This window comes from Pogona vitticeps, chromosome 4, assembly GCF_051106095.1.
Source record: "Pogona vitticeps strain Pit_001003342236 chromosome 4, PviZW2.1, whole genome shotgun sequence".
Taxonomy (NCBI): domain Eukaryota; kingdom Metazoa; phylum Chordata; class Lepidosauria; order Squamata; family Agamidae; genus Pogona; species Pogona vitticeps.
The window spans coordinates 44,828,021-44,842,879 of record NC_135786.1 but is presented as its reverse complement, the minus strand read 5'-3'; the positions used below and the strand labels follow the sequence as shown (position 1 = coordinate 44,842,879).

General features: G+C 41.5%; 1 long non-coding RNA gene across 1 annotated transcript in view; it reads left to right on the top strand.

Moving 5' to 3' along the window:
- Positions 1–10,713: 10,713 nt before the first annotated feature.
- Positions 10,714–14,859, top strand: part of LOC144589189 (uncharacterized) — a 44,940-nt gene continuing 40,794 nt past the window's right edge. The window contains exon 1 of the long non-coding RNA XR_013545144.1: positions 10,714–14,589. This is a non-coding gene — a long non-coding RNA (uncharacterized LOC144589189). The remainder of the gene's footprint in view (positions 14,590–14,859) is intronic.

The following is a 14,859-nucleotide window of genomic DNA, read 5'->3' as shown; positions in this document are numbered from 1 at the left end:
ATATTATCACTCTAGAACTGAGTGAATCACAAAGGGTTGTTTTTGAAATTGTAGTTTACTTTATTTACAGTTGACGTGGTGGTGCTGCAGGCTAAACCACAGAAGCCTCTGTGCTGCAGGTCAGAAGACCAGCAGTCATAAGATCGAAGCCACGTGACTGAGTGAGCTCCCGTCGCTTTGTCCCAGCTCCTTGCCATCCTAGCGGTTTGAAAGCATGCAAATGCAAGTAGATAAATAGGTACCACCTTGGTGGGAAGGTAACTGTTCCGTGCCTAAGTTGCGCTGGCCATGTGACAACAGAAATTGTCTTCGGACAAACGCTGGCTCTATGGATTGGAAACGGGGATGAGCACCGCCCTTAGAGTTGGACACGACTGATTAAATGTCAAGGGGAACCTTTATTTATTTTATTTTATTTATTTATTAGATTTCTATCCCGCCCCTCTAGACAATGTCTACTCGGGGTGGGTACCTTATTTACAGGTGAAATAAATTTAACAGTAGCATTTAATGGTAGGGATTTAAATGTTTCTATTTCTTATTCCACAGGCAAAGAAGAAGAATTGCAAAAATTCTTTCTCCCTGCTCATAGTGAAAGCCAGATATTTTGGGTTACTATTGACTAGGAAATTTCTACACAAATTGTGCATCTTGTACAAATTACATCATACAATTTGAGTAAGTTATTCAAAACTACACCCACTGCTGCCTTGTTTCATGGCCTTTGAGGATCAGAAGAATTAGATTTTTAAAAAAATAACCATCAATTATCCTTTTTATGCTTTGTTTGTGTGTGAGTGTGTGGGTGGATGAACATGCAAGCATAGAACCATAGAATAATTGATTTGGAAGGGGCCTATAAGGCCATTGATTCCAACCCCTGCTCAATGCAAGAATCCAAATCAAAGCAGATTTGACAGATGGTTGTCCAATTTTTCTTGAATGTATGTACACACATGTGGATAGGTGTTTATGACTTTTGTAAGCAGAAAGGATGCTAGATTTATGCAGATTGCCCCATAAACTTTGTACACAAACAGTAGAAATCTTGGAAAAATAATGAAGTACCCTGTGTTTCACTTCTCTTGGGATTTGGAAATTTCTCCTTGAGTTATCATATAGCATTAAGATACCCTAAATCAATGAAAACAAGGAGTTTTTAAAATATTTTTCAAATTATTTAACTGATGGCTCATGAAGGAACCAAGGCAAGAGAAAAGTTGATGTGTTCTCAGGGAAGAGCTAGGTGTAAGTCTTCTTTCTTTCCATACTTGTGGGTAATCGCTCACTGGACATTGAAAAAAAAAAACCCTGCTCCTTCCTTCACTTCCACAATTTGGCAACACATTGAAATTTCTTTTCCTTCCTCTCCCGCCGCCCCCCATGTAAAACACTGATGAGGGCAGTAATATGATAAACTCTGTTTATATTCTACAAAGCCAAATATTGATGCTCAACTGAAATGATCGACTTCTCTGCTCTCTTTGAAGATGACAAAGGCAAGGAAGAGTTCTACCAAACAAGATGAAATTCTCCATCTCTGGAAAAAACTTGACTTATACATTTTAGAGCAGCTAAAACATTAGTGGAGGGAGGAGGTCAATACCTAACTGAGGATCTACAGTATTGACCCAGCAAACAAGAAGATTAAGAGTTTATATTTGTGTTATGTGCCTTGTAGCAATGGCCTCTCAAAACTGTACTTCTACCTTATTTCCTGGTAGAGAATTTGGGGAACAATGGGGAACAATTGGGGAAAAGAGGTTCTTCAAAGTAGGGTTTACTGCTAGCAGTAACAGTAGCTCAGCTTAGTTCTGCCCACCACCACCAAAGGATTTTTGTTTTTTCCAACTGTGTTGGCAGCCTGGTCATCATTTATTTCCTCCATAAGATTCTCTATCTTGCATCAGTCTTTTCTATCCCTCGGCGTAGACTGTTGCTCATGAGTAGTCCTTGAACAATGTGATGATGAGGCAAATGATCCAAGAAAACCAAGTCTCTCACCCAGTCTGTCACCTGTGCTCTGGAGAAAGAGAACAATTAGGAATCAAAGAAGGGAGCATATGGGTCCATATCCCTGTGATACGAATCCTCAGGCTGTCTCATATTTTTTGTTCGAGTGATGTTTTCTGTGGAATTGCAAGCTCTTCCTCTGAAAAGATATCTCCAGGATCTTGGTCAGAGAACAAAAATCTCTTCTAAAAGAAAGTTCAGTTCTATTTACTGAATAAAATTCTGTTGTTAATTTGTAGATATAGATGAAAGGAAGCAATGGGCTGAGGGGGAAATCCATTGCTTTCTTCAAGAATAATACATTTGGACAGGAATCAAATTGGTGTGCAGAATTGTTCACCCATTCACAAAGATGGGAAAATTGGGGAGACAGCTTTGCTGAATATTTTCCATGCCAGGACTGACATTCTACATTTCAGGATCAATTCCACAAAGACAGTTTTCAAATATTTGTAAGAAATTTATGCTCTGCAAAATGCTGGCCCAGCCCTACAATACCCTTATCCTTTGCTAAGTGTTCCACCTCTTTTCTCTTTCTGCCTGTTACCAGCATATGAATATGACATGTCTTTCATCTCATTTTACACTAACAACTAGGAAAGATTGCTTTCCGAACTACCGTTCCCAGAATCCCTAGCCAGTGGCACAGAATCAGGGATTTGAATCTCGATCTCCCTAGTTTAACTCAACCACTCACAGTGACACAATAGCTTTTTGTACTGTTTTCCTTCTCTAGAGAGAACATGTTGAACATACATTGGGATTTTCTTACTTCCCTTCCTCTTTGTTTCTCACGGCTCCCCTCGGTCCCCCAGCTGAGTGGATTGACAGTTTCTTTCTGAGCATTTTAACTTTACGGAATTCACAACCAGAGTCTCAATATTTAATGAATTGCTTTGACCTTTCGGTGCCAGCAAAATGTCTCCAGATGTTCCCGCGTTCATTACCATGGCTGCTTTCTTGGGATGTAACCAAGGGCAGTCAGCAATATGTGACATATTAAATACATAATCTGCTGTGACATGCATCTAGAGCCATTCATCTGATGGGAGGATCCTAAGCATATTGTGCACTTTATTCTTTATTTAATTATTGAAATACAATTTGGTGGGTTTTTTGTTTTGTTTTTTGTTTTGGGGTTCTTATTATTCGTTTTTGTGTTAAAGGGATGGTGGAAAGTGCCAAGTAAATGTCACGCAAGAACAAGGCCCCCATGCTTAAGGAAAATACTGGTTCAGAGGCATTTTGTTGAGTTAAGCCAGCAAAAGTTTTATAATTGTGGGTTGGCGTGCTTTCCTATTCCATCTGCTATTCTTTGTGCTGTACGAAAGCTGTTCTGAAAGGATCTCTGACTTTTGTGGATGACAGTGTGGGTGTTTTCACATTGTAATGCACTTCAGAAGCTCTAGCAAGTATGTGCAAAGACTAGGAGTCCTTGGACGGCTAGCCTTCATGCAAGAAAGATAAGCATATGGAATTGTTCAGTGAGTTAGATGTCTGGCTGAAGAGTAACAGATCAGGAGCTTAATTCTCCACTGTGTTTTCATAGTATCATGGAATAATGGTGTTGGAAAGGACCTATAAAGCCATCAAGCCCATGCTCAATGTCCTGTCTTGCAGGAGAAGAGACCATGTGGTCTTGGGCAAGCTGTACAGTCCCAGAGCAGTCCCAAAAGAAGGGAATAGTAAGCTGCTTCTGAGTACTCCATACCCAGAAAATCCTAGAAAGGCTCATCGTAAGTCAGAATTAGAGATGGGGGTATTCGTATTTGTATGCAAATACCCCCGTCCGTACGTGTGGACATAATGAGTTATGTAACCTTGCTGTCCACTCACCCTTCTGCTGCTGCCGTGGGCTCTGCACTCCCTTCCAATCACTCTGGAGTGCCTGGTCAGTGAACCACTCTTCAACCTGGCAGGAAGGCTTGTCTTCCTGTCTTCTGCCAGGAATGGCTAGCCAACCACAAGCTCCGGAGTGATTGGAAAGGCGCGCGGAGCCCACTCCCTCGTTATGCCCACATATATGTGTGTATTCATATACAAATACCCCCATCTCTAGTCAGAATTGATTTGAAGGCATATGATTATTATGTTACAAGACATTTAACATTCGAGAAGAAGTGCTCAGAAATGTCTCTGGTCACAGGATGCAGGTCTGTTTCCAGCCAGGATGGGTAAATGGTGGTCCATGGGCCTCAAAGCAGATTCCTCACTCAATTCTAATACTCTCATATACCTGACATTCTCTAAATCACTTGTTTTAAAATGGCATCTTGCAGGTGTGAGGAAAAATGCTGCCACATTTTGTCTCTCTCCCCAAGGGAAAGGGAGAGAAGGCCACTACAGGCTTTGAGAAGAATTAAAAACAACAACCCCAGACTTAAAACAGGTCCATAGGGGGCAAAATTTGGAAGCAAGTTAAAACCTGGCTTTTTAGCCTTGTCTTTACAATTCATACTCCTTTGTAATATTAATTTTGTAGTTTGCCATTCTGAATCTTGGATTATTTGCTAGACTGATGCAGCTGCTGACGAGATGGAACAGATTTCGGGCAGCGAGGCTGGCTCTTTGCCCTACACCATGGATAACACGAGACTGGCTAGTCTCATGAGAATTGAAAGCAGGAGGGGGGAACACCATGTTACTTAAAGGGTGTTTCCCCCTCACACCACCCTCTTCTTTTTCAGGCACTGTGAGAGACGGAGTGTTGGAGCTGCTGCTGCTGCATATTTACTCACACATCGAGCGTTCCTGAAGGAAGGGGAGGGTAGCATCGGCTCCCTCCTAGGGTTCCGTTGACTGATTAATTATTATTTTATTACTTTACAGTAGTAGTGATATTGCTTTGAAGGAACTGAGTGGGGGAAAGCGGTGGCACGGCTCATGCCTGCCGCGCCCAGGCACGGAAGGAGTTGGGAAGGAAGAAAAGTTGTAGAAGAAATAAATAAGACCTAAGGATTGGTTTAATTAAGATTTAAACACGTAATTTGAAGTTAATCTGTAGGTTCAGTATCCCAGTTGGTTTCTGGTGGTGGTATCAATATGTTTTGAACTGTGTTGAGCGGGAACGGTTGCATGATTCCCAAGCCTCCCATTTAATGTGGGTTTTTTCACTTTAGCCGCTCACCCTCCCCTCTTTCTTCAGTGGTACCGGCATCACAGGGCTTTTTGCTTGAAGCCGCTTTTGCCTGGACTCCCGTTCCCCCCCTCCTCTAGAAGCAATTTAGGTGGGAACGGTTTCCCACTTCCAAGCCCTTTTTACAATCAATCGTTGGCTTTTCCTTTAATCTTTAGCTGCTTGTGTGGTGTTGGAGACTAGCAGACAGGAGGGTAGACTAGCTCAACCACAGCACAGAGTTTAAAATATATATATAATAAATAGATAAAAACAAGATAGTAAATAAATAATAATATACATATAAATATAAGAGTAATATTTATTTATTTATTTATTTAATTTTTTATAATAATTATAAAAAACAAAAACCTCTAGGACAAATAATATAAAGGCAAATGCAGTAAGTAATTTATAACAAATTATATAAAATAAGTTAATTAATTTATTTGTACCACAAGCATAAATTAATTTAAGATTAATTAATTAGGGGGGAAGTCACTAATTAAGTGAATAATCTATCACTTAATTCTATTTATTGCAAGTAATTATATTAAGCTAAATAATTAATTGACAAAGCAAAGAACAAATACTGAATTGATTGGCAATAATTAAATAGAGGGCTATTTAAATAAAGGCATTGAGGCTGACGGTTAAAAATTCAACAATAAATTTCATTGCTACAGTCAATCATATCAAATCTAATTAATTAATTGTCAAAGCAATAAATCAATTAAGTGACTGATAGTAACTGTTCTGATAGCTATATACATAAAGCATTGCAACAGGAGTTTAGAAGACCTCTAGTGTAAATGCATATTGCGAGTCTTGAAAGCTGTTAATGAAAGCAGAGGTCGTCAACCCCCAGTCTGTGGCCCGGTGCCGGTCCCCGGCCTGAGCCTGACCAGGCCACGAAGACAGACCTCCCACCCCTCCCCCTGCATACACTCAACCCCGCAAAGGCTGTTTGCACCTGTGTGTGCGCTCATGCCTTACTGGGCTATTGTTCCCACTTGATTAATAAAAAAAACTCCAGCTTCTCAAGTGTCTCCTTTCGGATGAGGAATCTTGGCCCATGTGGCAAGAATTACAGGGGGAAAAAATCTCAGCATTAGAGGCCGAAAGAATGGCTAAGCAGGCTTCCAAGACAAATGAGGTTCAAAGACGTAGACTAGCTAGGGACACCAAGAGTCACCATAGGGCGTTAAGTTAAAAGCGATGGCACAAGATTTAATGGATAAGTTACTTGAGTCTGAACAGCTACCAAAAGCGACTGCCAGGTGAGAGGCAGACGGGGCCTCAGCAACTCTGAGGTCACAACTCCGATAGCACACAAAAGAGGAGAAGGGCATCAACCCCGGTAACATCTGAAACAATGACTACTTGTCAAGCGGGACAAGATGTGGTCGAGGAGGTCAGCTTTGACAAGCCTTACCTGGTTGATGAACCTACGAATTCAATTGGCCATACTGACACTGGAGGCAAGCTGGGGAAGCTGTCATGCTGTCATATCAAGCACATTCCTGTGTGTAGGCAGGTTGAAAAATAAGCTGGATATAGCAAAACAAACAAATGAATAATACCTGCAAGGGACAGAGAAACCAATTCATATCAGTTGAATGGAAAGGCAGAACAGCTACCTGAAGCAACAGCCAGATGTTGATGCAGATGGGGCAGCGTCGAATCCAAGGTGATAATGTGGCAAATGTAGAAAATCATCAACTTCTGTATTGGCTGTAACAATGTCCATGTGATGGGAAGTGTAAGTGGAAATAGATGAAGGCGGCCCTGACAGACAAGGTCTGCAGTGTTACATTGAGGACAGATCAAGTACGGCAACAGCTCAATCAGGTGGGGTAGCCGCTGCACCGGGCACATATACTGTACATTGATCCCCCACGGCCTCGGGCCAGCAGCGGTCAATCCATCACACACCTCATGCACAACACAACCCACACAACACAGGGCTTAACAACAAGGCATGGCCATGTGAGGGTCTACAATCTAGTGGTCACATGCACGCCATACTTTCTTTCATATTCCTCAGCCCAACCAAACACCATGGCTAGTGTAGGACTTGGCCTTATCTGTCCTTGGCTGCAGCACAATGACCCCGCTATGCCAAGTTCCGGAGACACATGGACAGTGATCATGTAAAGGGAAAAACTTCCCGTGGTCGGAATCCCTGCCTTGGAGCGTGGCAGGTGGTTCATCTCCACATGGTCCATTGGGGGCACAACTACAGTAACATTTGTACAAGAGATCATGCCGTTTAGACATGAGTGTACCACCTACGGAGGTCAGCACTCTAACTCATTAAGTTTGAACTGGTGCCTAGCACCAAAACTTGGCACAGGAGGCAGTCTAAAGCCCAACAGCAGCTGGGGTGATCCTTGAAAAGGAACCCAGCCCAATTAGGGATAGGAACTTCAAGAAGGTACCAGATGTTTTTTGCGCCAACTGTGCAAGGCTATGAAGGAGTTACATGAACAGCTGCACAAAGGAACAGGGCTACAACGGAAGTGAGGAAGATCTATTAATTTGGAGCCAGCTTGTAGTAGAATTAAAAGGTTCGCCTTCTGAGAAGCAAGACGGGCTGATAGCAAATACTAGGAGCACGGAGATGAGGCAAGATTCTTAAGATATGGAACTTATTACAGAGGAAGGCGTTGTGCTGGCACTTGTCCTGACTATTGGCAACAGAACAGCATTACTAGAGATTTACATTCTAGAATTCCCCCAACACTGGGAGCAATTTAGTTATGGGCTGAAGAATGGTTGAACTCGGTAGTATGATGTGGAGTGACAATCAAGCAGTTGTTTACAGTATAAACAACCTCACGTCACAGTTAGAATGTGTTACGACATTGGTTAGGGCATTTACATTCGTGCACTGCAGTGTAACATTCTAGTGCATGCATGACATGTACCAGGTTTATAAAGTTGGAATTTGAGGAAATAGTCAACTGGAGCCGGTTTTTGCCGGCACTGGTAGAACATTTACCACAATTTGTAGTACATTGAGATAGAAAGGGACTGGCACTGGAACTATTCAAAGAAGGCTGTCAGCCCTGGCCTTCTCAAAACAACTCACTGTAGGTCAGCGCAACAGAGAAGTATTTGCCCTGTGAAAGCCTGTCAGCCAGAGTTAAAGGTTAGAGAACAGGTCCCCAGTTATTTCTATTAACATACTGATAAGTCACCTTTGACGAAATATCAGTGCTGAAATTAACTAACTTAGCATTAGACAGAGTCAATATCTTAAGCACGTTTATGTCTCACATTCATTCAAAATCAGCGCAGCCTCCATGTGTCAGCACTAGGCCATAGCCCAGGAATAGATCAAGTGTCTAGGCTGGTGGTCATCACCCGGTTACTGCATATACTAAATCACTAACTAACGAGTAGGCAGGGGCTTAGTTTGGTTATGTCTTCACAGGTCCCATAGGGTCGATGAGTGTAGGTATATTGTGATTATCGACCACAGCCAGGCATACTGGGCAGGGCTTTATGTGGCTGCGGCCCCAGGGGGAGCAGCTGGGGCCTGAAGCCAGAGCACACATGCATGGAGAGGGCTCCTTGGCATATCGTGGAGCCTGTGTTAAAATTATAGATGCCTTTGGCCAGCTGCCACAGGATGGGTTGGGGGTTCACCTTAGAGGCAATGATTTGACTAAGGCATTTAGAAAAGTGCTAACCCTGAACATCGTAAGCGATCTGACAGGGTTGAAGGCCACACACCCAGCCATGCTTATTTATTTATTTATTTATTTATTTATTTATTTATTTATTTATTTATTTATTTATTTATTTATTTATTTATTTATTTATTTAATTATTTAATTTATTTAATTTATATGCCGCCCACTCTACCCAGAGGTCTATGGGCCATGATCATACATCGATCTGCATGGCGGGATGACAGGTTTTCTCTGCAATGTTAACATGGCACGCAGGGGTGTTAACTGTGAGGCTGCAGAACGGTCTGCAGTGGCCTTGGATCAGTGATTTGTCACCAAAGGACCCAACTGAATAGGCCCGAATTTTCCTCAAAGTTAACATGGCGCACAGTGGTGTTAATCACAAGGGCTGCAGTGCAGTCTTCAGCAGCCTTGGATTCGTGATTCGTCACCAGAGGATCCAACTGTTTAGGCCTGAACTTTCCTCAAAGTTAACACGGCACACATGGGTGTTAACCATGAGATCTGCAGTGAGGTCTGCAGTGGCCTTGGATCAGTGAGTGTCACCAGAGGACACCAGTGTTCCTCAACTCCCCGTGGGGGAGTGATTTGGGGCTTGGAACCCATGTGCACATCACTTGGAAAGGGCTGCATGGTATGCAGTGGAGCGGTAGTTGGCCATTATCCACCAGATGTATTGGTAGTGCATCCTCTGCGGCAATGATTTGCCCAAACTCCGATACAGCCTGGTGGGGCATTAACTGCAGTGGCCTTGGATTGGTGATAGGTCACCAAAGGATCCAATTGAATAGGCATGAATTTTTAGGGAAGATGGTGTCCAACCTTTCCGATTAGGTTTGGATGTTTTTCTGGAAGACATCAAAGGGGGCCTGCTTGTCGAGTTTGAGTGACTCAGTGGCGGGCATGGAACATAGTGTGGCTAGTCCCTATGCTGTGGTGGGTAGTGCATAAAAAACAGGTATTATCCAGTGTGTCCCAATGTAATTTCAGGTAAACCAACAGCGCAGCCAACCTCCCGGCACTGCGGATCATGGGATTACAGTACCTGTGGCAGGAAGATGCAGTGGGCCACTTCCAGACCAACATTCATCAACTAAAGATGGCTTGAGGTCTGGGGGTGTTTATTAGCACCCAGCCGGGTTCCTGCTGTCTTTAAGATTGCTGGAATCTGGGGCTGGGGACTCGCCCATTAGCTGATCAAGGGGTATTTGGATACCTCTGCCATTTACTTTTTTCCGCACTACAGCAGGCCCCCTCCTTTTTTTGCCAAAGGATGGCAAATTTGAATTTGAATTTAAATCAATAAAGCATGGCCCATATTTAACCCATATTATTCTCTCGTGTCTTTATTCTGGGGTTGGAAGGGCAATGGAGGTTTTATGAATTCATTTAAAAAAATGTTTGTATATTCTTGTTAGTTTTTTTGGAAGCTGTCCAGAGTAGTGGCTTCTCCACTAAATGGCTGAGGCATAAGTCTAACTAAATAAAATAAAATAAAAATCAAACTTGCCCCCTCATGCCATCTAAAGCAGTGGTCCCCAACCTTTTCCGAACCGTGGACCGGTTGGGTGGGCGGGGTCCGTGTGTGTGGGCCACCCCCATGGTTGTGGGTTGGCAGGGCATGCTGGCAGACATGTGTGGATAAACAGGGTGCGCTCACGGGTGGATGGGTTGCACTCGCATGCACGTGGGCAGGGCACCAGTGCATGCAGGTGGGCATGTGTGTGGGGAGTGTGGGGAGTGGGTGGGAGATCTGTCTCTGTGGCCCAATCCTGCCAAGGCCACAGACCAGCACCAGGCCATGGGCCGGGGGTTGGGGACCCTTGCTCTAAAGGATACTGAGACAGTGTGAGAACCTTAATGATATTTGTCTCTTCTCATGTCTGAGGGGCCAACTGGAAAACACTGGACCTCTGGAAGATGCCCACCCTTGATTTACAGAATGGAAGGAGTCTTTGCTATGAGATATTCTAATAAATATTTCATTTCATCCCCTTCCACTTGCTTGTCTAAGGACTGATACATAAAATCTAAGTTGCACTCCCAGTGTTTATAAATACAGTATATACAGTAGTCACATATCTCGTACCATATGCTTTGTAAAATCTGAATGGACATTTCACACTATCCTGTCACTTTTATAGAAATTCTGATATAACATCTTTCATTTTACAAAATACATGCAACTTAGTTCCACCAGTACAGACATGTATGGAAGAAAATGGGAAATAGCTGAATGGTAGACGTGGTTCAGAACAAGAAGTCAGTGGCTAAGGTGAAGCAGTCAGTGTGTTCCAGTATGCCATTCTTTGTTCCTGTGCATAACTAAACTGCAGCCACCAGAGCTGTCAATCTAGTAAATTTCATCTGCAAAATATTCCAGTCCCCCCCCTTCCCCAAGTATAAAGAAACCAATTATTTCTCTCCATGTGGATTCCCTTTGCTAAAGCCAAATGAATGCTGTGCGAGCCTGTGCTTGATTACAGAATTGCTTTTGTATTCCATTTAAGATTGCTTCATCTCTTATCAGGGAGGTAAGATGGCTCTGAATTGTGTCATCGTTCCCAATAATATCATAATTCGATATGGAAACTACGCATACTATTATATCCTTATTTGATTTTTAAAACATGCTTCTGCAGTCAGTTGGACTCCCAGGAATTTATTTATCTGATTTCCTTCACTCTCCTTGTCTGCATATACTTGACAGTAATATTCTGGACCAAATGTGCCCTTTTCTCTTAGATACATACATATGGTATGCACAGAGGAAGCATATGAATGATGAACTTTTTCTCCTCTTCTTATTAAGATTATAAAAATGAAGAAAAATAAAATGGGTTGTTAATATTACCCAGGAAAAGTGCAGAGAAACCTACTTATATTTCCTTCCTTTTAAAAATCTCTAATCTGTAGGAGAAAATATTTTTTAAAAGTATGTGATTCTCTGGATTTTGTTTTTATTCCCTGTGCATTTTGCCCCCATGTCTTATCCACACCTCTGAGCCTGTGGTAACTGACACCCATTGTGGCTGGTAACACAAAAGGTGAGATGGACAATAGTGGGTAAGGCTATCTGCTACTGTTTTCCTTCTCCTGCTGCCTATCTGCCTCTTTGGCTAAACTTAACCAGATTGGCTAAGCATAGCCAGAGCTCCATTTGCCTTAATGGATCAACCACTAGTGCTATAAACCCCTTTAATCCTTCAATTTTATACTCTCAGACTACTTTGCAGTTCTGCCTCTAGATATACCTATAATACACACTTTTCTGTTTTTCTTCTCCTCTCTGTTCTTCTGAGATTAAATAAGCAGCACTGCCACTATAAAACTACTTCACTGTGTCGTAAATGAGGAATTGGAAGAATCTGGATTCTGCTGCACTGGTCAAAGATTGCAAATACACCTTGTGATTGATTTTTTTTTTTTTTGCTTGATTGACTGATAGCTTTTCAGCCCATGAAAGCTCCCAAAAAACCAGTGCTCAGGAGCAAAAACAAAAAGTATTTAAGAATTGATAAAAGATGGTTTTTAAAAACCCATTTTAAAAGCCACCATACTCAAGAACACTCCAAAAGCCAGATTTAAAATAATTTTTTTAAAAAACAAAACAATACGAAACAATACAATTTTAGCTGTCAACCAAAACACATCAGGTCTGGCTCCCTTTGGAAAGAAATCTACAATTGAGGGGCTGCTACCGGTTAAAAAATGTTTATTAGATTTGGAATATTCATAGAATTGGGGTATTCATAGCACTGATTTGGATGTTTATCAGCTTATCATATTTTGGGATAGTTAAATGTGTAGATCCCCAAAATGGTGTAGTGGATAGAGTGACATACTAGGACTCTGGAGACCAGGGCTTGAATCCCTTCTCAGCCATGGAAATTCATGGTGGAGTGGAACTGGTAAATCTACTCCTTAAATATCTCACTTCCTTTGAAAGCCCTATTAGGGTTGCTATAAATTGGTTCCAACTTCAGAGCACAGTGACGTGTTCCCCTCCATCTTATATTTGTATTAATAAATTACACCAACTACATAAAGGCTTATTGTTAGCAAGTATTTTGTTTTGCATGTATGTGCATGTTTTCAAGCATGCAGCCCTGACATAAGTAGGGCCTTAAATAAAAATTAAATGAGAAGTGTTCCTGAAACCTTAAGGATTAAGCAGTATTGTGGATTAAACACCCAACTGCTTTATTTATTAATTAAAAATAATTACTAGCTGGAATGGATAAAGTTAAAATGTATAAATCTTCTTGAATCATTTAGTTATTCTTGGTGGGAGCACAATATAACAAACCCTTGGCCTGTGGCACAAACATGTCTAAATAGTAGAATCTCATACATACACTGACAGGTTTAGGATAAACCTGGAGGAATTGTTGATTACAATTTTGTACAATGAAATAAGTATTTGTAAGAATCAGTGCTGCAAAGAGAAGTAAGGCTAGAATTTATACAGCTAAGTTAATTGGAACAGCTGAGGAAGAAATCCCAGGATTGGATAACCCTGGGATAAAGCTAGCAGACCTAGTACACACGCTCTGTGGGTTATTGGTGGTGTGGGTTGGTGTCATCATGTTGCTGTGCTGGAGTATCCTGGAAGAAGCTGTGTATTCGTGCTATATATTGGGAGAAGAACTCTGACTAGTGGACTGAACATATGGTATATGACTGCTGAACTAATTTACAAGGACTTTGACTCTGATTTATGCATGGAACTCTATTGAAACTGCTGTGTATGACTTTGGGACTGGAAATAAGGACTAAGCTGTACATGTATGTATATATTCTGTAAATAATACAACTATTCTTCTTTCTTTTTTTTTTTTACTTATATACTGCCCCATAGCGCTACAAGCACTCTCCGGGTGGTTTACAATTTTTAATTATACAGGCTACACATTGCCCCCCCAGCAAGCTGGGTACTCATTTTACCGACCTCGGAAGGCTGGAAGGCTGAGTCAACCTTGAGCTGGCTACCTGGGATTTGAACCCCAGGTCGTGAGCACAGTTTTAGCTGCAGTACAGCGTTTTAACCACTGCGCCACGAACATCTCAGGGATGTTCTTTTGGTTAGCGCCACCTGGTACATCCTGGTAATACCGCAACTCTGTCATACACTATAAAAGTAACTAAAATTGTTACCATACAAAGAGAAATCATTATTCACTACATTATGATCACAAAATAACTTAGATATATCTTAGTTAAGACAAAAAGGAATTAATTACCAGTAACTTTGGTCCCATTCATATTTCACCCATTATATACCACATGTTTTTGAGTTTTCTTTCTACCAAATTTTCACTTCTATCATTTTTTTTCTTTTTGACAAGCAGATAACTGTAGTATATCTTTAAAGAAATCCATGGGCAAAGAATAGATGAAAATGCATCAGTGTACTGAAGAATATCAGAACTGATCTTATTTTCCAAGTATCAGAAGGCAAAATACAGTCAACTACTCTATATATAGAACATGTCCAATACAAATGAGTGGAGTGTTGTGACAGAGAAGACAGGGTCAAAAAAATGCAGAAGGGTAGTTCAGATGAGATCAATACTCATCAGGAAAAAATGAAGTCAGCCCTGAAGGAAGGACCAAGTGGCTGCTAGGATAAGATCCTTTTGAAAGCAAAAGTGACAGACAAAGGCAAGGCAGCTACAGAAAACCGAGGGCATAGCAAAGATTGCAAAATGAAAAAGCTGGCAATTGAATGAAGGAACTAGTCTTCTTTGGAGGGAAAAGGTAAACATGAATTGCAGTGAATGAATGCACTGAAGTCAATATTAGAATTAAAGTTATAAAGATTAACTTTCAACTTCATATTTCTCTTCATTCCCAGGGCTTGCTTTACACTCCTCAAACGTGAAAGATTTTACTGGCTCTAAGTGACCTCATGTTTAATTTCTTTGACTTGGTCAAGCTTTCTGTCCATAATAACTGAAAAGTCTTCTCTCTCCCTATTAAATGGATCAATTTTTGTGAGGGGAAGGCAGGGGGAGACAGGCACAGAAG